Source organism: Strix uralensis, chromosome 5, assembly GCF_047716275.1.
Source record: "Strix uralensis isolate ZFMK-TIS-50842 chromosome 5, bStrUra1, whole genome shotgun sequence".
Classification (NCBI taxonomy): Eukaryota; Metazoa; Chordata; class Aves; order Strigiformes; family Strigidae; genus Strix; species Strix uralensis.
The window spans coordinates 64,076,535-64,101,675 of NC_133976.1; the positions used below are offsets into that span (position 1 = coordinate 64,076,535).

At 42.1% G+C, this 25,141-nt stretch overlaps 1 long non-coding RNA gene across 1 annotated transcript; it reads right to left on the bottom strand.

The window, feature by feature from the left end:
* Positions 1 to 1,984: 1,984 nt before the first annotated feature.
* On the bottom strand, positions 1,985 to 24,033 carry LOC141944579 (uncharacterized). The gene is made up of 2 exons (XR_012629277.1): positions 5,428 to 24,033; positions 1,985 to 3,426 (listed from the first exon to the last, which is right to left on the bottom strand). It is a non-coding gene; the product is annotated as an uncharacterized LOC141944579 (long non-coding RNA).
* Positions 24,034 to 25,141: the final 1,108 nt, after the last annotated feature.

The following is a 25,141-nucleotide window of genomic DNA, read 5'->3' on the forward strand; positions in this document are numbered from 1 at the left end:
TTTCTCTACATGTACCGGATTTTCACCTCTGGAGACACTGAAATGGTATGCTGTGCCTGCACTGATGTAAGAGTAACCTTCTGAGAGAGGGCAAATGGTTTTGCTTCCAGTCCTGTCAGGTTATTTTCTGTGCCTTGTGCTTTCCACCTTCCGCATGAGGACTGCTGACCCAGTCAAGTCCTGCCAAACAGGGCTGCACGGAGCAGACACAGGATGTGGCAGGAGAGGTGCTAGGACAAGGTGAAGGCAGCAGCAGTGGTGGGTCACCCAGGGAAGTCTTGAGGGGTGGGGACATGGGTATAAATACATTTACTGTTGCCATGCCCTGCCGCGTCTCTGGGCAAGGCTGTCCTAAGCCCTCCTGACCCAGCAAGGTGGAATAGCTGCCACAACCACCTAAACAGCTCCATCCCAGCAAGCCCTGAGCCATATCCTGCTGCCTACTGCTCACTCTGGGCACACACCATGGATTTCCCACCCCAGTGGAAGAGCTGAAGCTGGTGAGGAGGAAGAGAGCAGGGCTTTGGTTGGGTGGGAGAGAAACGTCAGGGAACTTCTGCCCTTTGGGAACAAAAATGTAGGCTCCCAGCCCCACCCTGGGTTTGTCCTGCGTGAAGAGGTACAGCGGGTATTTGCAGTGTTACTTGATGTATGGTTTTACCTGAGAGCCTGGGATCACAATACCAGATTTCCCTATCAGACAGACTTAAATGTATAAGGGATTAAGGCTTTGATTCAGGAAAAAATTTCAACAAGAAGTTGCGTCTTTAGCAGAAAAACACTTCAAGGGCTACGCTGAATCTGTAATAAACCCTTTTCTTTGATACTGTAAAATCTCTGTCAAGAAAGGCAGATTTCTAAATGTCTTTAAGTGCACTGGCTTATGCAGTTAGAACAATAGAATAAGAAAAAATGCTATTAGAAGAGAAATTAAAAATATATGGCACTTATCAGAAACATTTTAAATGCATTTAAATATGGAAAGCTGTGTCATAATTCTTAATCAGTCACTACAAATCCGAAATTCCCATCAAATGCTGATGGGCATTTTGTCTTAGTGAAGACTGCAGACTCTGCCCTCCTAATGGCATGGTCTGATCCACAATCACAGTGCCTTTACTCCAGAGACTTCTAACTGGTTTACCAGAGGTTGGTTTTTTCCCTCTTCACTTTTTCTTAAGCTTCCTCTGTAGTTTTGAAACTTTGAGACTTCCTACTTTTATGCTCAACTTTTAGACACAACTATATATAACTGAAGGATAAACTTATCCTTTATACTCAAATCTTATTAGAGACAACTATATGTAACTGAAGGATAAACTTATCCTTCTCTTTGACAGAGGAAGGTATAAACCAAACCAACTGGCTGGTACATAAAGCCAGAAAAAAAAAAAAAATTATGTCTTTGAGTACTATTATACATTGAAACAGACTAACATGGGACACAGAAAATTCTATTCTAGAAGTTTTTAAATCAAGACTAGACCCTTTTCTGAAAACAGACTTTAACCAAAAAATGCATTAATGACAGAAATTGGATGAAGTTTAGTTGCCTCTGTTATGGAGAGGGTCAGATCAGATAATTCTAATTGCCTTTTCCAGCTTTAGAATCGCTCAGTGCTTTATTGAATGAGCAAGAGGGTGAATTTTAAGTACTCAATTATTTTAAATGGCAACTCCGTTGCATAATGTGGCACTGTATTTTCTCCTGCAGTATCTGATGAAATTGTTCCTTCCCAAAGATAAATAGGGAAGTATGTCAGTTTTCCACAGGCTCTTTAAAATGACTAATGCACCACTCAAAGGGGTCTTCTTTCTGTTTATTTCTGGCACAAAAATGATGAGGAACTCGTAAGATATTTTTAGAAAAATCACATTTTTGTAAAGTATGCATTATTTTCTGACAGCAGGATTTAAGGAGATGTCGGGGTCACCATTAGCACCTTATTTCTCCGTGCGGGAACAGAAACGACGCAACACCAATGTGATGATCAGGTCGTCCATCTTTTTTTATTTTTTTTAAATTCCTTTTCTGGTTACATTTATATTCTACTAAGTTCCGTACACGCACTCATCTATCTTCTAATAGGCTACAGGTCATCTACACGCGCTGTTCACGCGCCTCTACAAGCATTTGCATTGGTTAATTGCAATTAGCATGTAAAGCCCAAAACTTGCCAAAACTCCCTTATCTCATACCCTGTTTTGCTCAGACTTTTGTGCTTTTGCTGACCACAGGTGTTTCTCACTTATCTGCTATCTTGTGTGTTTTTGCCAGCCTTATTTTGCTGGCCTTGTCTTCGTCCTTGCATTCTTCTGTCTGCACTAACTTTCTCCCAGCGCGGCCCAGACTCCTACAAGGAGAGATAGTAATTACTCTATATGTATGTCACTGACATTTTGAAAGTTTACCTGTTGCTATAGGAGAAGAGATAAATAGCCTAATATTAATCTCATATTTCAGTGAAGAAGTAAGCATTTAAAAGCCTATGGAGGATGGATGACACAGTCACAGATATAGCTGTAGCACAATTCAAAGGGTCATTTCATATTTCTAACTACACCTTTGAAACAATGTGAATAGGTATTTAATATTAGGCCTGCTGTTTTGGGGGTGAGCAAACTCTGAGAGGTGCATTGAAGTGTTACACCACTCAAAATGCAAAATGCCTGGAGGGCTCTGATAGCTGCTCAAGTCTTTGGGGGATGGATGAACATGCCACATCTTTGTAGTCCTCACCATCAGTGTCCCTGGGGCTATGCTCTGACCAGAATTATAAAAATACCTTTCCTCTTATCCCCTCTTCCCAGTAGCTGCACAGGGGCCTCGGCTATGTTTGAGAAGTTCCCTGAATAATCTACAAAGTGGGAAGAAAAAAAGAGATTATATCATGTAGACCAGCTCTTGCAGTGTCTAAAGGTACCACAGCCAACCGTGGCCTCCAGCCTTTCCTCACAAGGGCCCAAGACATGTCCCTCCAGCCTGAGGTTCTCTCTGCAATGCCGTGTCCATGTTGCAGAAGGCAGGTTCAGAAGGGACTGACTCCTGGCCCATGTTTCAAATGCTGTCTAGATCTGTTGCCAGGCACTTGGACATGCCAGCAATTTGATTAGTACCCACCTAGCAGGAAATTTTTATCGTAGCACAACCCCTCATCAGAGTACTCAAGTTTATTAGACGAGGTAGTATAAAGGGCATGGGGAGATTTGCAAGAAGAAGACTGGCTTGTCAAAAAGAGGGAGGATTCTCTTACTGAAATAAAGTTTCATTGTGCAAAGAAGTTGTAGGTCTGTTTGGATGTGACATGAGTTTAAAGATGGGGAATTCCCTAAGCTTTGCTTCTTACACAAAATGCCTTTGCAGGTAACTCCTCTGGCAGCCCAGTCCTTAGCTGGTCCTGCAGACTCTCTGGCAAGTTTTCTTCTCTTGATGTAATTAAAAAAAAAAAAAAAAAAAAAAAAAATTATCATTAGTTTGGGTAATTTTTGTGATCCTTTCTGTTTATTCCCTTTGGACATGGCTTCAGCTTTTTGAACTTCTTTCTAATGCCTTTCCTTGCTCTGCTGCCAACAAAGCTGGCTACCTTTTGCCCTTTCTTCAAGCCTTTCTGAAAAGGTGGTATGTACTGGCACTGTGCCACCAATACATCATCCGTCAACAACCTTCATCTGGCTTGTAGGAACTTAATTCTCATAGTTGCCCCTTTTAATGCCTTTTTAAATGCTTCCTCATTTTTATACAGTTCCCCTTTCTGAAGCGGAGCATATCCATAATGGATATTTGGCTTCTATAAGTACTGTGCACTGCTCAGGTCCAAGTCAAGGGCTGCATCTTCTCTTATGAGCTTCTCCATGAAATGAAAGTATCTAAAAATTTGACCCCTTGTATTACATCCCACTATGATCTTAGCCCAAGGTACACAGGAGTAACTGAAGGCTCTACCAAATTTCTAGTCTTTACAGCCTCTGTGATCTCCCTCAGCATGGCAGAGCAGCAGAGTCACAGTGCCAAGGTGGGCAGCACCCATCTCCCTTGGGCCTGGGATTTCCTTCCACGTGGATGCTTTGCTGCTCAGAGTGGTGGTTGGTTTGTTGGTGCCATTTGAGCCAAGAAGCAGGGCTGCACTCTCAGCAGTCTGTGCCACGTGGGTCAGGTGAGGGAATGGAGGCAAGTAACGTGTTGTCATTGCTGACAAATGTGTGGCAACATGCACATCTTCCAGGATCAACACTCACACGCACTGAAACTCTAGCCTATGCAGTAAACTCATGCAGCAGAGCTTCCAGGGGAAAAAGAGAATTGGAGTGGTCCTACTACATAAGCAGCTTTTTCTATATTACTTGGTAAAAAGGGGAACTCAGATTAGACCAGAGCTGAGGCTTTTATTCTGATAAAGGGATCTAGCTAGCCTACATTTAGTAAATGTTATTGAGCAAATGTCTCAGAAATTGTAGGCAAGATGACTAAGAAATCTGTTTGTTCTGGTGCATGTGAGGTCACCATTTGTGCACTGCAAACAAGGAAACAGGAGAGAAATAGAAGCATGTCTTATAATCACACTGAAATGTTTTGGACTAGGAAAGCTTTCTTGAAGGGGCAAATTAGTTAAGTGGCTGATATTTCCAGAAAATAATGCACAAACTCTTCTTACAGGTACAACTGCATTTCAGAGGGCAGCAGGAATAACAGAGGTGTAGGAAAGTCAGTTCAGCCTGTTATCAGCCACTGAAGGCAAAATGAAATAAATTACCTGTGTCATATTTTTAGTTTCCCTGAAGCATGGGAGCAGATTACAGAGTGAATGGAAGGGTGCAGTTCCTATCAGAAAGAGTGATTGCACATTTATCTGTTTTACAAACATGTGGCCAACTAATGGCACACCCAAACTCACTTCTGCCTCCTTTACCTAGTAATAGAAGGAAGTCTGAAGATGAAGCCTTACCTGCAGATCCATATTAAAATAACAGAAAACCATCACATCTGTTCTCAATCTTCTTCCTAAAATTTCAGACCCTGAAGAATCAATATCAAAAGCCCAAAACCAAGCTTTTGAGTGCCCATCATGTGTGTGATGTTTGTCTGGAAATGTGTCAGGACACCTGTATCAAATAAGTCTGCTCTGATGCAGTGAAGGGACTTTACCTAAAATTCCTGACTCTTTTAGAGGAGCTTTTGTGTAGCAATGACTTTGGGTGTATTTGTATAAATGCAGGAAAGAGAGCAAAACATAACAGTGGAGACCAATGCAGTGTCTACTTGCACAGGCTAGTTTTGAGGGCAGCCAGTCAGGTGGTAAAATGGCACACAAGAATGTAAATTGAAAGTACAGGTACGAGTTGCTTAAGTATCTGCTTCAGCAGCAAAATAGTTCAATTTTATGGTGTTTTCAAATCTGTGTGAGGGAACGTCAGCATCAGTATTTTTACCTCATCCCTGTGGAACTGCCACTGCAGGAGGAGCTGTCAGGTGCCCTCTCCAAAGGGGTGGATGCACAGGTATTCTTTTGCTCAGTAAATCTGAATCTCAATTTCATAGTTGAAAACAGAATGAAAAACTATTCAAGTCAAGCTGAATATTTCCCTTGATCCTGGGGGCTTCCTATCACTTCTAAACATTCTTTGAAGCCTCACAAGTTTCCACTTGAAACTGGGAAGGATTCCCTGTGGCATTGTTGTGATGTGAAGAGATGTTCAGGGCTTCTTGGCTCCAACCTTGAAAAAACAAATTTAGCAAACAAAGAGTAAGTCAAAAGAGAAACAATCTGTTAACTGCAGCAAGCCAGCATTTGTTGTGGCAACCTCTCACTGAGGTAATTCCTGCCTTTTAACTGACTCCTGTGCACTATATTCTTCCTGACTTGAAGAAGCTGCATAGATGACAAGACCCAGGCAGCTTCACCATGCAGTAACTGGTGAAGAGAACAAGTACAGCCATACAGAGTGCTTCCTTCTCACTCTCCCACAGTCCTACAAGACCAGCACAATGTTTCATTTACCTTTCTGGTGATATTCTCCTGACTTCAGTGGAGTCTTTCACTGGGCAGCAGTAAACATGCTTCTTCAATAGTAGCCCTATTTTTAACTAATTCTCTCCGAGGCTGGAATATGAGGAGCACCAGCTGAACCAGCATGGGAAGACTCACACCATGGGGAGGGATTGGGCGGAAATGATCAGTTTATGGATGCTTGATACCAATTTTGAAAACAAAGAATGAACATAAATTTATAACTGATAAGCAGAGAAAGTGTTTAAAAACCTGGGTGGGGTTTTACCCACATGGCTGGTCTTAGTCAAGGATTCCAAGAAGCAAAAGCATGAGGTCAAGTAGTAGCTTGACCCCACTTTATCTCCTGGACAGTGACAAATGGTGGGCTGGAAGGAAAATTGCTTCAGACACGTGCAGACTTTTCCACCATCTGAAATTTTACATTTAACTGGCTTTGAAGAATGTGGAATGAAGATGGTGTAGAGGATAATAATATATGCTTCAGTGACTTTCCCATAACACAGCAATAACAAATAGGTAATAAAAGTGTCACAGACATTGACAAAATACAGACTATCCTGTTCCTTTCTTGTGTTTTTGTCCCTAAATATAACTCAATATTGTGGCCATGATCTTTGCTTAATGGTGACTTTCAAGCTTAAAACCAAATTGGGCTTGTGGCTATATATATACACACACACGCACACATGTAAAGGCACTCTTCTTTCTGACAGAGAAAACCTAGCAGAGGTAAAAATCCATTTTCCCCACAGGTTTCCTTGTTCAGAAATAATAAGAGTAAAACATCAAACATTTTGTCTTTACTGAGACGTATCTGGGAAGTGTCAGAAATACTGTTGTCCTAGCTTCTCCCTGAAGGAGCTAGGGAATCTTTAGCATAAATATCTTTACTCCCAAATCTTTCTCCAAATATTTGTGTTCTGTTTGTTCTCAGTTACTGCTTTTTTTTTTTTTTCAGTGTAAGCCATAGCATGTAGCCTGAATTAAGCAGCCCTTTCTCTTCTCATATTGAATAACTAGTTAACCTGTGGCAGAGACAGAATTATTAGAATTCAGGAATTTTTGGATCCTCAAAATGTACCATCTCTCCCTGGTCCTTTCAGTTCCCTTTCCTGCCCCTTCCTTTGTCCCTCCCAACCTTCTTCTCTGACATACTTTAAAACATTTCAAGTTAGAAATCAATGAACAGTGTTACGGAGAAAAAAAATTCTTTAGTGCTTTGACTATGAAAAAGCCTAAAGAGGCTTTTATTTCAAAGGTTTGAAACATAACAAAAACTAAAGCAAAGAAAAATTATTTTTAGGAGGGAAAAAACAATGGAGTGGCTCTCCTTCCTTCAGCAGGAGAAAAAAAAAAAGCCTGCAATGACTTTTCCAAGATTTTTGTTTTTAATATGATTTTGTACCAGGAAAAGAACTAGTATGATTACCTCTAAAAAGGAAGATAAAAAGATTTGTTAAGAGGCCTTTTCTTTGAGGCAAACAGTGATCATTGGTGTAGGTGCATTATGAAAGGTCCTGGCAAGATGCACTTGGGGATGGTTGATAGTACTTTAGCCTCTGACTTCCTCGAGGCAGGGATTTAACCCTGGAGGAAAGGGAAGAGATGTGAAAACCTTCTGCTGTGTTGCACTGCAAGTGGTTCTGAGCTCTGATCTGGCAGCTCTTCCTTTGGGCAGGACAAGGCAAAGCTTGGAGCCAGTTCTGACAGTACTTGTGGCAGAGATTTTGAGATCCTGATAGCGTTCCCTAAAAGCAGATGCTATTTTGAAGGCTGAAGCACTCTAAGCTGCACAAGTGAACAAGTGAATAAATGACAGAAGAAGGAGGCTCCGTATAAGGAGGCTGTGTGAGGAGACTTTCCCCCCTTGGCAGAAATCAAGCCTGATGATAGCAGCATTTTCAGATATTGCCCTGAGATGTCAGTGAAATGTCCCAGACAACTGCTTGACATCTCTGCTGGAACCTGGAGGTGACCGCTGGGCACAGCCTTTCTGTACTTTCTTTCCAGAAGGCTCAATTAACTCCAGCCGGATTTGTGGGAATCCTGAGGATTTTCTCCAGAGGAGCAACCTCTTGGAGCACAAAAACTCTTACAAACACCTGGAATTTCTGACAGCTGTATCATTATATCATATTTTTTTGTGAAACCAGGAATAAAAGAGAAATCTTTTGTGCTGTATGTGTTTCTTCCATATATCATGCTTTTAAGTCACTCATACTGAAAATTTCTGTTCCCTTCCTATGCTGTTATCCTGTACATTGCAGTTACTGGGGTCTACCTCTGGCTTCAACAAGTGCAGATACAGGTCTTATCTGAATGGCAAATCACATTTATTTGTGAAGTAGCTTTCTTAATGCTGCTTCTTCTCTCTGAGCCCACAAATGACTGTACTGGTTTTCTTATGGCCTTGTGGAGGGATAGAGGCAACATTCTTCTTTGTGTCTGAACCCTCATACTCAAAGTCATCACTTGGTTTGACCCTGCTCACATTGGTGTTAAAGTTCAGCTTTTTATTCAAACAGTCACTTGTATTCAGAGACTCAAAATATTCTGAACAGCAAACTCTACAGAAGCAGGGAAAGAAAAGGAAATCTTAAGAAGATGGACAGGGAGAAAGGTATCTTGAAGTAAAACTTGCTAGGCTGAAGAGAGTAAGCTTAGTTTTAGAAATGGAAAACTGTACCCTGCAGCCCAACAGTAAACCCCATTTTTCTGTAGGACTGAAAGGTGTCTGTTTTGTCCTTGCAGTTCAGTGTATGATCCAGTGATACTAAGAATGGATGTTTTCTATAATAATTGTACCTGTGTTTTTTCATGGTGCCTAGTTTATCTTTGAAAACATAACAAGTGCTACTACAGGCTTAAGAGTTTTATCACCTGCAGGGTCAGCCAAATGGGAGTTTTCCATGTAAGGAAACCATTTTGAGAGGTTTCCTTAACTCCAGTCTTCATCCAAGGCCTAGAGTTAAAGTGTTACTTGAACTCCTACCACAAGCACATACAAGTATGAGGCAGCATTATCTTCAAACAGCCCCCATCTTTATCATCAGCCAGATTTTCAGGCTGCTTCCTGGAGACACAGCAGGACTAACAGTAAGAAGTAGCTGTTACTTCATATCAGCTCTACAGTATATTTTGGAAGAGGTTGTAAGGCCATGGTTCGGAGAGGTTCATATGTCAAGAGGAAGTTGTAAGTAAACATATAAAGATGCAGTCAGTCTGCTTGAAGTGCAAAGTTCACTCTAGCTGGGCTTTAGGGTCTTCTCTGTATAGACACAACAGAGGTTCAAGTTCAGATGAGTACTTGGGGAGGTTTCTAAGAAGCTCTAAAGACGAGTGGGACTATTCAGATCCAACAATCTGATTTCACCATATTTCTAACTTTGATAACAGATTTTTTGCAAATACAAAACTTTGTGCCCACTGAACTCCAGTGTAATTCTTTATTTTAGAACAATTTCCTGGACAAAGCAATGTAGGTAGAACATTGCTTATCAGAACAACTGATAAGAAACCTCAAAGTAAATACAAGACTGTACTTCTTTTTCCACCAAACCACATAATTTATATAATGTCTGTTTTCAAAGGTTTGCTTCTGTATGACTGTTCATTCCCCAGACACAAAAATACTTCATGGTACAGCATTTTGGTGTTTTTTCCCACTCAGTTCAAGCCATGAAGTGCTAGAAACCTTACAAGGCTGTTTTCTCAGAGCTCATTCCCACTCTAGAGCAGGCATGCAAATGTTTGTGTGATTCTGCAGGATGTATACTTTTGGGATCTGAGTTCCCTGACGGAGGAAGTGAGTAACTCGGTTTGAGTTCAGTGGCAGTTACTCATATCCTGTGAGGAGACAAGTGGGAAGAGGGGAAGAAAACACAAGAGGAGGATCCAAGAAAAGAGATAGGGAGGGCGCATGGGAAGAAGATGCAATGAGAATCAGTGAACCCTCAGTGATAAATAGTCCTCACTTATTCTGTCTTTGCTGGCACAACACAGAGAAATTTGTCATAATCGTGAGAACACAAGCGGTAGGACAGTAAGATGATCCCTGATCGTTATAATTTCCTTGGGTGTCTTTTAACTTTTTATCTTTAGTAGCATGTAGAATAATATTACGATGTTAAATACAACCTCAAGTTTGTGTTCATAGACAAATGTTATATGTAAGGGGGATGTGTGTCTGTGCATATTTATATGCACAAAGCTATAGTGGGGGATTTGGATTTTTAGGGATAAAGCTGAAAAACATGCTTAGGAGTTAACTCATTGCTTCATGCATTATTTCAGGTTTCAATCCTGACTTACCTATTGCTTTATGGATCAAATCTAGTAATAACTGTGTGTAATACTTGACAAGAAGAGAAATGTGTCACTCAGGAGTCTAAAGAACACTTGATCAGATACATTTGGGCTTGCCTGTTCCAGATTCAGGTACAGAAATGTTGGATTATGGAAATGGCCAACGGCCTTAGGCCACTGGTGACAACACATGACAGCTTCCTTTGAGGAGGCAGGAACCACCTATGTTTCTATAGTGCTACTAGGGCGCTCTCTGTTCCTCCAGCAGAAGAGTTCCTACAGCAGAGTGATGAAGGGGTTCAGTCAATGCCGAGGGAAAGCTGGGTGCATTAAAGGGAGGCTTCGATCATGTCTTTCCTGGCGTTTGGGGATGCTAAGGTCTGGCATTTTGGTTCAAGCTTCTGCCACTGCTAAGCGTTTTACTGCATAGTGTGCATGGGCCAAAAAACTAAGCTGGCTACAACAGCTCCAGCTGACACTAGCATTCTCTAAAAAAGTCTCTAGCTTGGATTCAATTGCTTGGGTCATTAATTTCTCCAGTAAGTCCGGGGGCAGACAAGGAGCATGATGAGAAGGCTGATCCATTGCTTCGCAGCAGAAGCAGTTCAGAACATGCATAACTTGGAGCAAATGGTATTGAACTAACCCCTCAGGTTGTGCCCATACATAAGTGCTGAATCAGGGCCATAAAGAAGGCTAAGTCTAATGCACTGTACTTAAAATGCTTCCTGAAAGGTTTTGAAACCCTCCAACATCAACTAACATTGTATTCTCAAGAAATGAGTTCATAATAGGTCAAGGCAGGCTTATTTTTATATTGTGAAAAAGTCTGAGGTACTTAAAAAAGTTCAGCAAACTGCTATCCTGCCATTTAAGGATACTAGCAATGACACCTGGAAAATACTGTGCCTAAAATCACAGGAGGGCAGAACTTCTAAATCATATTTTAGCACAGTTTTAAATCACTGTCACCCCATAACCCACTATACACACAGCATCCATCCAGGCTGGGAGGGAACTACAGGCTTACAGAAACTTGGACCTTCACAAGCAAAAATAAGTATTTATAAGAGAGGGAAAAAAAATGAGGAAGGGTGTAGGGAGTGGGATGAAGATCAAAATTATTTTTTTACTCTTTTCCTTCTGTCTCCAAATCCCTTTGGCAAAGAATCCCGTTCTCCAAACCTTGACAATATGCATGATAAAGCCTGTGGCTAACATGTTTCTGATCTCCTCTGGAAGCTCCTGATTACAGATTCTCTGTCCTCAGATGGAAGCTCAGTTTTTTCCTGGAGACAGCACTGCTTACATAGCAGCACTAAGGGGTTTTGAGCAGCAGAGCCAGCTGCAAGGCTGATGGGATTTGAGAGGACAGCTGTGCCAGGTCCTTGAGATCAGAGAGCCTTTGAGGGAGCACAGGGAGGTGACCAGGGTGAGGGTGCCACTGGAGACTGACAGACACAGACAGCACCTGTCAGACACCCACAGACTGGTAGAAATATACTGAAGCCAGGCAAAAATGGGATGTAAAGAAAAGCTTTGCAGAGTGGATGTAGGAAAGGCTGAGTTGAGGGGGAGCATTCATGGGTCTCTCTGCTGAGAGATCAAGGTGGTGAATCTAGCTGCCTTAGTTTAAACTTGATTTAAAGGTAGAAGAAATGATGGGTCACGGAGACAAGATGCAGAAAGAGTAGCTTAACAAGTAGTTGTGTGATGTCTGCAGTATTTTATTATGTTTGTCATCTATCAGTGAGTTCCTCTTCTCGCTCTTTCTATATCCCATCTTCTGACACTCAGAATTATTTTGCTCTAATTACATACCGCAGTTTAGAATAATCATTTTCTTTTTCAGAGTGGTTGGAGACTATTTAGAAATATTCAAGTCTGTATTTCTCAGGACTCCGTAAATAGCCTTACCCATCAGGGTACAGTCTCAGGAGGTGTAGGATAAACACATAATTCACTGATCAGAAGCAGAGGGTATCAGATTCTCCTCCATATAGACACCCATCCTGATTCTTAGGTGGCATACGATCAGCCTTAGGCAGAGAGAAGTTTTTAAAAGATGATATGGTGACCAGAGTACTCAATAACAAAACATTGTGCACAATGTTCACCTTTTGTTTTCTATTAACTGTCCTTTATTTATTTTAATTAGCTACCAAATCTAGCTAGCTGTTTCTAGTGGCTTCCTGGTTAAACTCTGTTACATGAGTATTTAGGTCAAGCTAGCCTACCATTAAGAGAGACAAGAAGAATTCTATCTATCTGAATGTCTGTGCCTGTGGAGTGAATCTGAGAACTCCCTGAAGCCTTTCAAATGTGATTATTCATCTCCCTGCTCAGCACCTGAAGCTATTTTTAACATTGATATGCCAAAGTAGGTATCTACAAGCCTATGTGATAAGTAAACATAGCAGACTTGGGAAGTCCACAAAACCCCTGTCCCACTGCCTCTCCAAAAACGCATTAATGAAAATGTTATAATTAATGAGAAATGTCTGGTCAGCTTAACCATTAACACAGACTGAGCTATTCAACCTTCTTACCAAAGGCAAACTTGTGGGCAGTTCTTGGGGGATGACATTTTCCTTGGGTGACATCATTCTACAATAATTTCTTGAAAATACTGTGATGAAACATGCAATGAGACAAGCATTCTGGCCTTTCCAGACACCTGTGAATCAGCCTAGACTGCTTTTTTTCCCCTCCAAATAGAGACAGTTACAGAGCTAGTTTTCTGAAAGCTGTAGCAGTGGCAGAGGCACTAATACAAAGAGTAATTAAAGCATGTTGTCGACATATTCTGGTTCTCTCAACCTTACAGTCACCTGGACTCTTTGTTTCCCCAACCTATTCCCATTTCATAAGGTTAATTTATTGTATATCTCAATCATTTACAATATTAAGGCATTCAAGTTCTAAAAGCCTGATTGTTTCACTGTTTTTGGAGTATTCTGCTGTCTGCGAGCTGGCGGCACCTCACTGATTGGGTGGGAATGGGGAAGAAAATCAGCATCAGACTTAAAGAGGAAACTCTTTAAAAATACAGGTTTCATACTTCAGTCTAATGTCCAAAGCACACTGCAGCTTTGGACATTAGGTGTCCAAAGCACACTGCACCCTTGTACATCTCTCCCAGTGACAAAGGGACACACCTGCCTCATTAAACGCCTGTTGAATTACAGTAGACCCTTGTCCTTCCCTGGTCCTTTTATCCTATCATACTGCAGGAACAGCTGGCCTGTGGTGGAGACTCAGACCCTGTCTGCATTGGGGAGCGCAACTGATATGTTGCTTGAATGACTTGCACCATCCTTCACCATGACATACGCATTTGCTAACCTCCCCAGTAAAAAAGACCAGTTTTGTCCAAAGCCGACATCATTTCACCTTGTGGCTGGCACAAAATGAAGTGGTAACACAGTTCATTGGGTAGATCTACTTAAAGACACTGTAATGAAGGACAAAAAGGGAAATCCCTTCCTACTGCTCTGAGGCAAAATGCTGGGTTTGAATGGACAAAGAATAACTCCTGTCCCTCCAGATGAGGTATTGGTACCAGAAGAATGCTTGCCGTCTTCCTTCTTTGTGGATAATCAGAGCAGTTTGTTTTAAGACCTGTCCTAGCACTTACTTCAAAAACTAAATCAACTTATAAATTACCAAAAGAAGGTAATACCAATGTATACCTTTTTCACCAGGTAAACAGTATACATCTGTTAAATACAGTCAAGCTAATCTCATCCCAAGATCTGTATAAGACCCATGGCATTTATTCCATCGTTGTCTATCCAGTTCCTTAATATTTCGTTTTGACTTGCCAGAGAATCTTGAGATCAAGTTGACAGGACAGTCTCTTGTATGAAAACCTCATTTCAGAGAAAAAGCAGGTGAAAGTATGGCAAAGCAAATAGCAGAGGTAGTCAGAGCCATACTTGTCCATTTCATCTGAGCCACAGAAAATATTTGTCTGTCCCTTTATTCCAGTTCAGAATCAATGTGTCTCCTGTCACAAGATGCTAAGCAGATATTTCACTTGTTGGGACACACCATTCAACTAAATGGGTTATTCAAGAGTTTGATTATCAACAAGGGACTACTACATTCCCATTTTTTTTCTGCAATACTCTTGCCATCCTTTCCATCCCACACAGCAATCCTTTCCTTGTACATCCTAAGTCCCCATCTAGCCCCAAAGTTTACTATGTTATTATATTTGATCCATTTTGACTGAGAGGGTTTGAGATTTAACCTTAGGCTACTTACCTTCCAGTACAGAGCCCTAACTTTAGGGTTACAGACTGTTCTGGAGTGGTGATTCTTTGCATCCCTTTTCTCAATGGAGTGCTTTTACTCTGTGTATTCATCTGTGCAAGGACTAGAAGCTGTGTCTTTCCTCCTCCCCTTGGATATATTGACTTGTACTAGAGTATGAACCACATCTACATGTTCTGAATTTGTCTTTAAGGATTAATGACAATTTGAGTGATTCCAGGCGAGGGGGAACATCTCTGAGAGAAAAACCTGGCATGGGACCTCAAGGATGTTTTACAGTGGTGCATAGTGTATCCCCTGAAAACTGTAAGCAAAAGTGACCACGAACACTTTAAACACAGTCTCTACTATAGACTATTTTACTTCAAAATTATGTTCTTCCAGACTAAAAGACTGACCTGAAGATGTGCTCTCAAAAGACTGATCTGAAGATTTTGAAAGAAAGGAATCTAGCTCCTGGGGACAGTCCAGGGTGGTCACAACAAGGAAGGGTGCCTCCTTGCAACCAATTCTGACACACTTCTCTCCTCAGCATACATTTACGGAGGGTTAAAATATCAGAACAATGCATTTCTGGCAAGTGCAACAGCTGGCTCTATTGTGTCTGATATAGGAGTTCCTGAGTATGTCAGGATTATGAATCATAAGTAAAAGAATTAGAAGTTCTACAGTGCACTGCCTCCTTGCAAGCATTCCAGTGCAGTCTTGCTCTCCCATTTCTGGGAAAGTACGTTCAGTTGACCTCAGTGTGGTATGTAATAAATCTCTGCAACAGGCTGTTAATACCAAAGAGGTCAGGTTTTGTGTGTAGGTTAGATCAGAAGTACCATAACAAGGACTAAACACACGATGAAAATGAAAGGAGCTGCCAGGGTGAGCAAGACTAATTGCACACCACCACATGGTATTTAGTTCAGAAGCATCCAGTCACACAACCCCAAACACCGAAACCACAGAACATCTCACACCACAAGGCTATAGCACCAAAGACCAAGAGCCACAAATACTAGAGTACCACAGGAAGCATGCACAGGTCATCAAGGGCACTGTTAAGGTACCCATTCCCTGCAGCAGGAAGAAACTTGTTAGATTAAGTGCCTGAATAATCTTAAGAAATTATCCAGTTCCGTGCCATACAGAGGTAAGAAATAATTTTAACAATCCCCATCACTAAGACTGGGAATGAGGTCTTTCCAAACTTTAATTTTGGGTTCAGTCTAACCCTGCACCGTGGTTCAGACATACCAGTGCAGCACCAGGGAGAGTTTTCAAAGCAAGCCACAGCATTCATATACCCTACCCAGCTCTAGCTGTGTTCATGGTTCACTTGAAAAAAAAAAAATCACTCTTTGAAAAGCCATAAATCATAACATGACTTGCTCTGAAGACAGGTAAGTCTGGAAAATGTACAGTTAACTGCTGAAGTTCAGTTGCCACACCTCAGTGTCAGATGTTATCAGCAGAAATGAACCACAAGTTCCCTTTACAAGGCAGACTACAACCTGTTTACACTTTAACTTCATTCTTTGAGAAGTTATTGCAGCTTTACTCTAGCAGCAATCAAGCATAAAGAGCTCTGCAGAGTATAAGCATGATCTTTCTTACTGTAAATATTATCACTTAATTACCCTAAGTGATCAGATTCATTTCTGATGCTGCTCCATAGGATTCTTCCTGACACAGTTTTCCTGTAATAATGTTTTTCTTGCATTTTAGCCTACCAGTTTACAGGCTATTCCAAAGCCCATCAAATTCAGGACTTGATGAGTTCAATATCAACCACTACACAACAGACAATTAAAGACAACCTAGTCATAAATAACAAGTAACACAGTTACAGAAAACATCTACAGATGCCTAGCAATTTTCTTAAATCAAAAGTACAAGCTCATGATACAACTTTTGTGAAAAGAAAATTGATCCCCTACTCCCCAGCTACACCTATGGATAAAACACTGCCTTTTAGCATGCCTCACCACCTGAATTCCTTCCCCTGTTAGAGAGGCTAGCAGGGATTAATTACTTTTAATTGGTCAATTAAGGACCAGGGGGAAGGAACCACACAGGTGAATGTGGCTGTATTACTCATTCACCTGCAGCTGCTGCAAAATACCTGCAGAGGAAGCAAGATAGGGAAGCAGTCAAACATAATTGTTCTCAGCTGAGAAATACTAATGTGACGAGTAGAATTACCCTTTGCATGCTTGAGCACACTGAAACAAGTCAGAGCTGCTCATTCTGCCTCATTAGAGGATGTCACTCCCCCTCAGCACACTGAGGGCCTCCTCCACAGTTTGCTGGAGTCATGGGAAGGATTCCCTGCGCTGGATTTCCTGTGTCGTTGGTCAGCATAAGCAAGGGTAGGTTCCACTCTGCGCTTATTGTACCTCTGACACACTGAAAGTCTCAGGACTTCTGTGGTGCCTAAGAACTTCAGCTCTCCTTTGCCAACAGTGACTGCTAAAGCAGTGTGGTTTGGGCTCTTGGATGCCTAAAGCAAGCTAGAATACATCACCCAGGTCAACTGTAGGCACCTTTTCATAGCTGGCTCCCACAGTACAAATTAAAACTGTGTAATTTTAACCAGTTGCATAATTTTACATTCAAACTTGGTGACTTTTGGGGAAGGAGGGCCACACTGTACATCCTGTAGGAGATTCCTTTAGGAAGCCGATTTAGGAGTGACTTGGCTTCTACATTCATGAGGCTAAAGGCATGTCCATGCTGCAGCCCCAACGCTGACTGTGATGATGTAGGGAAAGCCATGTAGTGGGAGCCCCGTGAGAGAGGAGGAGGTATCCTGCCAGGAAGTCTGATGCTAGGTGGACATGATATACTTGCTCACTGTTCTCGAAGTTGTCTAAAATGTTTTTTCTTCTTCACTATGTTTCCCTTCCATCATTTTACACTGTGCCTCTTTCTTGGTAAATCACACAGTAAATATACAGAGAGGCACATGCCCCACTTTACAGCACCTAGGACAGTTAGGATTAAAGCTTCCTTAGCTTTACACACAAATACCTAGTCCCACCAAAATAAAGGGTCTGCTTCCTCTTCATCAAATGCCATTTGACAACAGCTGGGCAATTCTGCTGGCTTTTTTACAGCCAAAGTTGGATAAATTATTGTATCACCACACAAGAGAAAGCTTTCTGATGGCAGCATTTTGCAATTTTTAAACTACCACCAAGTAGTTTGCCAAAGCTCTCCTTTCAATCCCAGGTTCATTAAACACAGAGTGCTCACTGCCACATGCAGAGAGGTTTATCTAACTGCAAAATCTGAAAACTGCCCAGTTTTCAAAATTAATACTTGCTTATGTTGAGTGTTTGTTGATGTGAGCATTCAAAATAAAACTTCAGGCTGACTCTTAACAGAACCCACCCTTTTTCTGATACCTCTGGAAAGGAAGCAGAGAGGTGTTACCATAAACAGCCAGTCTGAAATAACTCTCTAAGACTCAATTTAGAGTTTTAGAGAGGGAACTGGTTTGGTTTTTTTCTTTCAGAAAGGCACACTTTATTAGGTTGTGTACAATTGTACCCTGACTCTTTTTCCCAAGTGAAGGCACAAAGCAAGCAGACTGTTACTTCTTCCTATTCATCATTCTGTGGACACCTGGAGAAAGCACCAGAGAGTCCTCTGCAGAAGACCCACCTCCACAATCTTAGGAGGGTCTTGGTGCAAGAGCCCTCCTCTTTTGAGCTCTTAGCTTCAAAGGTGTTATGCTTCTTATGAATATGGCTTCTCTCCCTTGGATCATGACTTGGGAAAACAATTATGACTTTTCTGTAGCACTTGTGAAAAATTAATGACTGCTTTCCCACACAGCCATAGAATGAAGTACCTTGTCTCCTGAAAGAGGGCTTTTATTTCAGTCTTCTCTTTTTAAGTGAGCAAGGTGGAGAAAGGATGCTTTGCAGCCAAATTGCGCAGTCCCTACTCAGCTACAAATTTCCACTTCACAAAATTAATTCATTTAGGCCTTTGGTGAAGCATATAAGGCTAAAGAGGCTAAACCCAGGACCCTGGTAATAATTATAGTAAGTAAATATCAAGTTAAAATAGTCAGGGTAAGATCTGTTTGTACTGTTGTGCTATGCTACCCAAATGTTAGCTATAAACAGAAATTCAGAAGAAACAGGGTGACAGTCTAAACAGTTATAAAATAATCACTCTTTTGTGCTCAGAGCAGGAATTGAATGTGCTTGGTTACTTGGCTATGCTGGCTGAGTACAGCAGCAGCAAGAATATAAAATTTCTGGTCTGCTTGTTTATCTACCATGAACAAGCAAGGTTTCCTGCAAGGCTTTCCAAGAAACAAAAATAAACATAAAGCCTGCATGTGAGTGTACACAAACAGCATGTAATAATTGTGAAGCTACGTTCCTACAAAGCATGTTACACTAATCACATTAAAACACACAAAAACTTCCTGAAGATTATTTCCACTGTGGATGCTGCTCATTGCAAGCACATAAAACAGAGTGGCTGATTTATTTGAAGCATGAAAAAACACCTAATTTGCAAACTTTGTTTTCTGTGTTCTTCGTTGCTAGAACATAGGCCTATGGGTGAGAGGTAAAAAAGTCCTGTCAGTCCATCAACAATTTGTTCTTAAGTCAATAAAAGTCATCCAAACTTTCTTCCAAAGATTTGAAAGAAAAATCTAGAATAAAACTTTTGCTCTAGTCTCAGGTTTGGTGCCTGAAAATAGGGCTTTCATTATTCCTTATGTAAGACTACATAACAAGCTATATAAAACATAATTTCTTTCTTTAGAGGAGTCTGCCTTTGTCTAATAGTGAGTCAGCATCATCTGACAGATCAATTTTCTGTAAGTGTAGGATGTGGATTTTGCATATCACACTCTCCAAGGGCACCTGTTGGAAACCTGTGTGACTACAGCATGGAATTTCACACCACACAGAAGGTGAACTCAATGACCTCCCAGTGCAGAGACCTACATCACAAAATCTCATCAGTAAGAATGAGGCTGATACCAGATACCTCAAGTTTTCTGTCCTCCAGATCTGCCTTTCTAGAGAGGGGACAACAATATTTCTTAATACTTTCTTGGTTCTTTCTGAAACTGTTACTGTGTCTAGTATCCATGGGATCATTCAGGTCATAAGGGACCTCAGGAAGTGTCTAGTTCTACCTCCTGCTCAAAGGTCAGTCAGCTGTGAGGTCAGATGAGGTTGCTCAGAGCTTTACCTAGCCAAGTCTTACAAAACCTCCCAGGATTTCCAGCTTCTCTGGGGACCATGTTCCTTCATTGTCCTAATGTTGAAAAAGCTTTTTCTTGTGACCAGTCTGAACATTTGTTGTTTCAGTTTATGGTGACCATCTGTCAGTCTTCTGCCATGCACCACTGTGAAGAGCCTGGCCCTGTCTCCTCCATAAGCTCCCCACAGGTATGGCAGGCTGCAATTAGGTGCCCCCAGAGCCATCTCTTCTCCCAGCCTAGCTCCCTTAGCCTCCTCATGGGGGAGGTGCTCAAGCCCACACCATTGTGGTGGCCTTCTGCTGAACTTGTAGTTCATCAACATCTTTCAGATGTTGGGGGTCGGTCCAAAATGGTACAAAGTGTTCCAGATGCAGTCCAACAAGTGCTAGGCAGAGGGAAGTAATCACTTTCCTCAGTCTACTGGCTGTGCTCCCACTAATACAGCCCAGGATGCTGTTGGCCTTGTTCACTGCCAGAGCTAGCTGCTGGCCGATGTTCAGCTTGCTGTGTGCCAAGACCCCCAGGTCCATTTGAGCAGAGCTGCTCGCCAGGCAGTCTCTGGCCTGTATTGTTGCAAACTCCCAAAATCTTTTGATATCAATTCTGCAGGGATAGCCAGGACACCCTTCCCATGCCACATACATCAGAAGCTCCCAGATCTCCAAAGATCATCTGCAGCAGTAAGCCAGGATTAACTTTATAAAGACATGAAGCTAAAATATTGTTAATGCACTTTTTAAAGATACTGGGAGAACAAGCATATGAATTGCTTCCTATTCTTGTATCTGAAAATGAGAAGAGCTGCTGCAAGGTGTTCCTTTCCTCTGAGCATGGTTGTTTATAGTAAAGAATACTAGGCTTTGATCAGCCACTTATATTTACTAAATTGATTTCAACATCTTTGCCAGTGGGCTGTATGGATTTTCAGCATGAGATGCTCCTGCTCATTTGAAGTGGTTGAGATGTTTTTCAGTGGAATTTTCCATTATGATCTGTGCTGTCTATCTTCAAAGCACAATTTGCTCACTGTGCAGTACTCCTTGTCCAACATAATATGCAGAACCATTTTATATCTTGCACAATACTTTCATTTTCTTACCATGATGCTTTACCTCCATCAATTCTCTTGTCTCAACCAAAGTCTTCTTTTACAGCTCTCTTGCATGTAACCTGATACACTTGTTAGCAGCTGTTATGTAGGGTTTTTTCTCCCCCATCCTTCCTCTCTTCAATATTAAAAGTTTGGAGGCAGTTAAGACTTCTCGGGAAAGATACAATGCTTTTTTCCAAAGACATTTGCTTTCTCCCCTCCCTTTTTTTTTTTGTACTGAAAGTTGGGGTACTAAATGGTACAGACAGTAATCCTGCATGCCCTACAATTCTTGCATGAGTACCCCCCTAAGGAGATCAATACCATTGCACACTGGTTTTTAAACAGAGATGTTTAAACCCCAACAGCAGGGGCTGGACAAATCAGCACATCTATGATAGAGGGGAAAGGAATCCACACTTCCAAACCCCAATCTAATGCTTTGTCCATTAAACAGCTGTAAAAAATCAGTGGTTTTCCCCCTTCATGTCAGAGCCCAACAAAAGATATACAACCTTACTGAGACGCAGACTGTAGAGCAGGTGAAGCTTTACAACAGCTAGTCCAGCAACACAACATGTAAGAACTAGTGGGTTGTGCATCTTACAGTACTACTCACTCACCAAAACATTACATTATTTTTCAAGGAAAAAAGAGCAATTTTGGCTCTCTTGCTTTATTGCATTACTGTTTTTAACTGTATCACAAACTGTATCTCTATTAAATTGGCAATATTGGCTAAACTAGACACAGGTAAAGTACTGAAAAACCAAACATGCTTACTAGGGAGCTTATACCTCTGGTTAAGGTTTACTTCTCACTGTGATTAACTGTTTGATACTGATACACACTTTAACATAAAGAGGGCTAGCATATTCAAATAAACAGCAGCTAAAAGGAAAAGCTTCTACACTTAGTATCAGGCTGCAGAAATACAGCAGTTTTTAAGCATGAAAACCAGAAAGATATGGAATGAAGGGAATTGTATTGTTACTGAAGATGTACACCATCTCCCACAGCAAAAGCTTCCAAGTTAACAAGCTTGAGGTGATGCACATGTTAAGCTATACAGGGAATCTACTATGAAGATCTAACCCTTTTTCCAGCAATGTACTAATCTCAAATTAAGACATCTCAAAAAAAAAAAAAAATTCACAAGCAAAGCCCAAATATTTCACTCTAAGTTTTCTAAGTCCACTAGATTAAAAAGCAAGGAAATGACAAAAAAAACCCTCCACCCCACTCCCCAACCAACTTGAGATGCACTGGATGCAATTTTTCTAGGAAAACACAAAAACAAAACCAAAGCAGGCCCAATAACTGACTTCAAATGAAAATCTGGCCCCTCAAGCCTCCCCAGGACATGGGTATATTTACACGGCTTAGTAAATCACCACAGCCCAGTTATTTTTAATAAATAACCCATTACAGAACTGGGGCTCTGCTGTAGGCTGTTCACCTCGGCCATGTTCTTCCTCTGTAGAGTCTAGATAGTACAAGAGCCTCACAAGAGCAGACTAAGTTTATGACTAAAGATATACAAATTTGACAAAATAATATTAAGTATTTAATTAAATAACAGTCTGATTAAATACTTCAGTTTTAGTATTTGTTACAGGTAGGAACAGCTTTGTATTTTTTCATCCCCAAAACAGGCTGTATACAGTATGTATCCTGTGCCCTGTTATACTCTTCCTTTCAGTGGTGCAGTCTAGGGGGGGAGCTGCATCTCATTCCTTAAGAATCAGCATGCTAAAGACATATTGGAATTGCTCTTACCCATTGTACTGGGTCTGGCTGAGCTGAAATTGGTTTTCCCCCATAGCAGCTCTCATGGTGCTGTGTTTTATGTTGGGAGCTGGCAGGGTGTTGATAGCACACTGGTGTTGTGGCTACTGCTGAGTAGTGCTTACACAACACCAAGGCTCCTTCTGACATTTTCCCCCCGCAGTGGGACGGGGTGGGCAAGATCTTGGGAGGGGACACAACTAGGACAGCTGACCCGAACTGACCAAAGGGATATTCCAGACCATATGACATCTGCTCAGTATAAAGCTGGGAGAAAGGAGGAAGGGGGTGGGGTCACCCTTGGTCCTCCGAGGCAACCACTACGTGTATTGGAGCCCTGCTTCCTGAGAAGGCCTAACATCACCTGTTAATGGGAAGTAGAGAATAAATCTTCTGTGTGCAGACCTTTGCTTCGCTTTGCTTATATTAAAACTGCTTTTGTTTTACCCACAAGGGTTGGGGTTTTTTTCCTATCTTATTTTCTTTCCCCTCTTTGTCCTGTTGAGAAAAAAAAAAGGGGAAGGGGGGGGAAGTGATAGAGCGACTTGGTGGGTACCTGGCATTTAGCCAAGGTCAAACAACCACAGTCTTTTTTGGCACCCAACGTGGGGCAAGACAACGGCAGTTTTATATTAATTGTGCTATAGCTATAGCAGTTATTAAGCGACAAGCTCTTGTGCTGGTCACGGGTTTTTTGATTGCGCTACTTATCTTTATTTTGCTAAGCTCGGGAACATGCTGGAAGAAATTGGGAACATTATGAGTGGTTTTATTCTGCAGGCTCCCGAAGTACTTATTCATCCTTATGTGAGCTCTTCGATACTGTTCATTAATGCTGTTCGCCTATTGTGGGTTGTGTGGAGCTCGGTATGGTTTTGGTGTAAGAGAAGGCAACTTTTGGGTGAGTCAATACCAAAATGTGCCCTGAGGCGGCCTGTCCCTGGGTGGCAGGGGGAGTAGAAGGATTTGGGCAGATTCCTAGGACGGTTATCACCACCTGTAGCCTGGGATCTTACCCTTGAATAGGCAAGCAACCCCGCAAAATTGACACAACACCTGATAGAAGGGTGCCTTGTCTATCCCAGTGAAAATCAGCAACTCCTAGCGCTGTACTGGGGCCTGGCCTATGCTTACTGAGCTGCAGTTCAGTGCTCTCAAAGGACTGTGGTGGAAATGGGAACTCAAACAAAAACAACAACAGCAGAGATTGCCCCAGTAGTAAAAAAGAAACAGTGGACAAGGAGAACAACAGGTCCATACCCTCGATTAATAAGGGAGGAGAAAGAAGAGGAAGAAGCGGGTCCTTCAGCAAAGGGGTCAGAAGAGGGAATAACAGAACTCAAACAGGAGGCAGAAACTACCCGCTCCCTGACATCATCAGAACTGCGAGATCTGCGGAAAGACTATAGCCGCCAGCCGGGTGAGCAGATTGCTGCCTGGCTGCTTTGATGCTGGGATAATGGGGCTGATGCTCAACAGCTGGAAGGTAAGGAAGCTCAACAGCTGGAAGGTAAGGAAGCTCAACAGCTGGAAGGTAAGGAAGCCCAACAGCTGGGTTCCCTTGCTAGAAATCAAGGAACTGAAAGGGGAATTGGAAAAGAGACAGCAATTTGCAGTCTGTGGAGACGGCTCCTTTCAAGTGTTAAAGCAAGATATCCTTTCAAGGAAGATCTTACGGACAACTCCCCAGGGAAGTGGGCTACTGCGGATGAAGGTGTCTAGTACCTGAGAGAATTAGCAGTGCTGGAAGTCATCTATGGTGATCCAGATAATGATGAAGCCCCTAAAAATCCAGAGGATGTCCTGTGCACACGGGCCATGTGGAGGAAGGTGATTAAAGGCACGCCATCCTCGTGTTCTGCCAGCTTGGCTGTGATGTACTACCCAGAAATGGATGTGGGAGAAGGACTAAGATGTACACCAACTGTGGAGGCAGTCTCTTCCTGGCTTCAGAACTTTGAAGAGAGTCTTGGTACCTCCTCATCTCTACGGGCGAGCGCCCTGGATGTCAGGAGCACCCCAAGAAATCAGTTCTCTTCCGCCCCAGTCAGAGGGAAAGGGAAACCCAGGCGCATGACACATGGTGAACTTTGGTTCTTCCTGCGTGACCAGGGGGAGGACATGAGGAAGTGGGATGGTCAACCCACCTTCAAACTCGTGTACATGAATTGCAAGGAAAGACCCCTGCCAAGAAGAAGACACCCAAGAAGGTTGTTAATGTAGCTGGTGTGAAACCACAAGAAAGTATCAGCGATCTCCCAGATACAGGAAGACTGAGATCACCTCCCTTGGCCCTGATGAAGGAATCTCCGGCCTGGCATGGCAAGGGTCAGACAGTGAATACTCCAACCAAGAACAGGAATAGAGGGCCCCTGCCTCCAGCCAGGAGGAGGAAAGGGATGATCGGGTGTATTGGACAGTGTGGATTCGATGGCCTGGCAC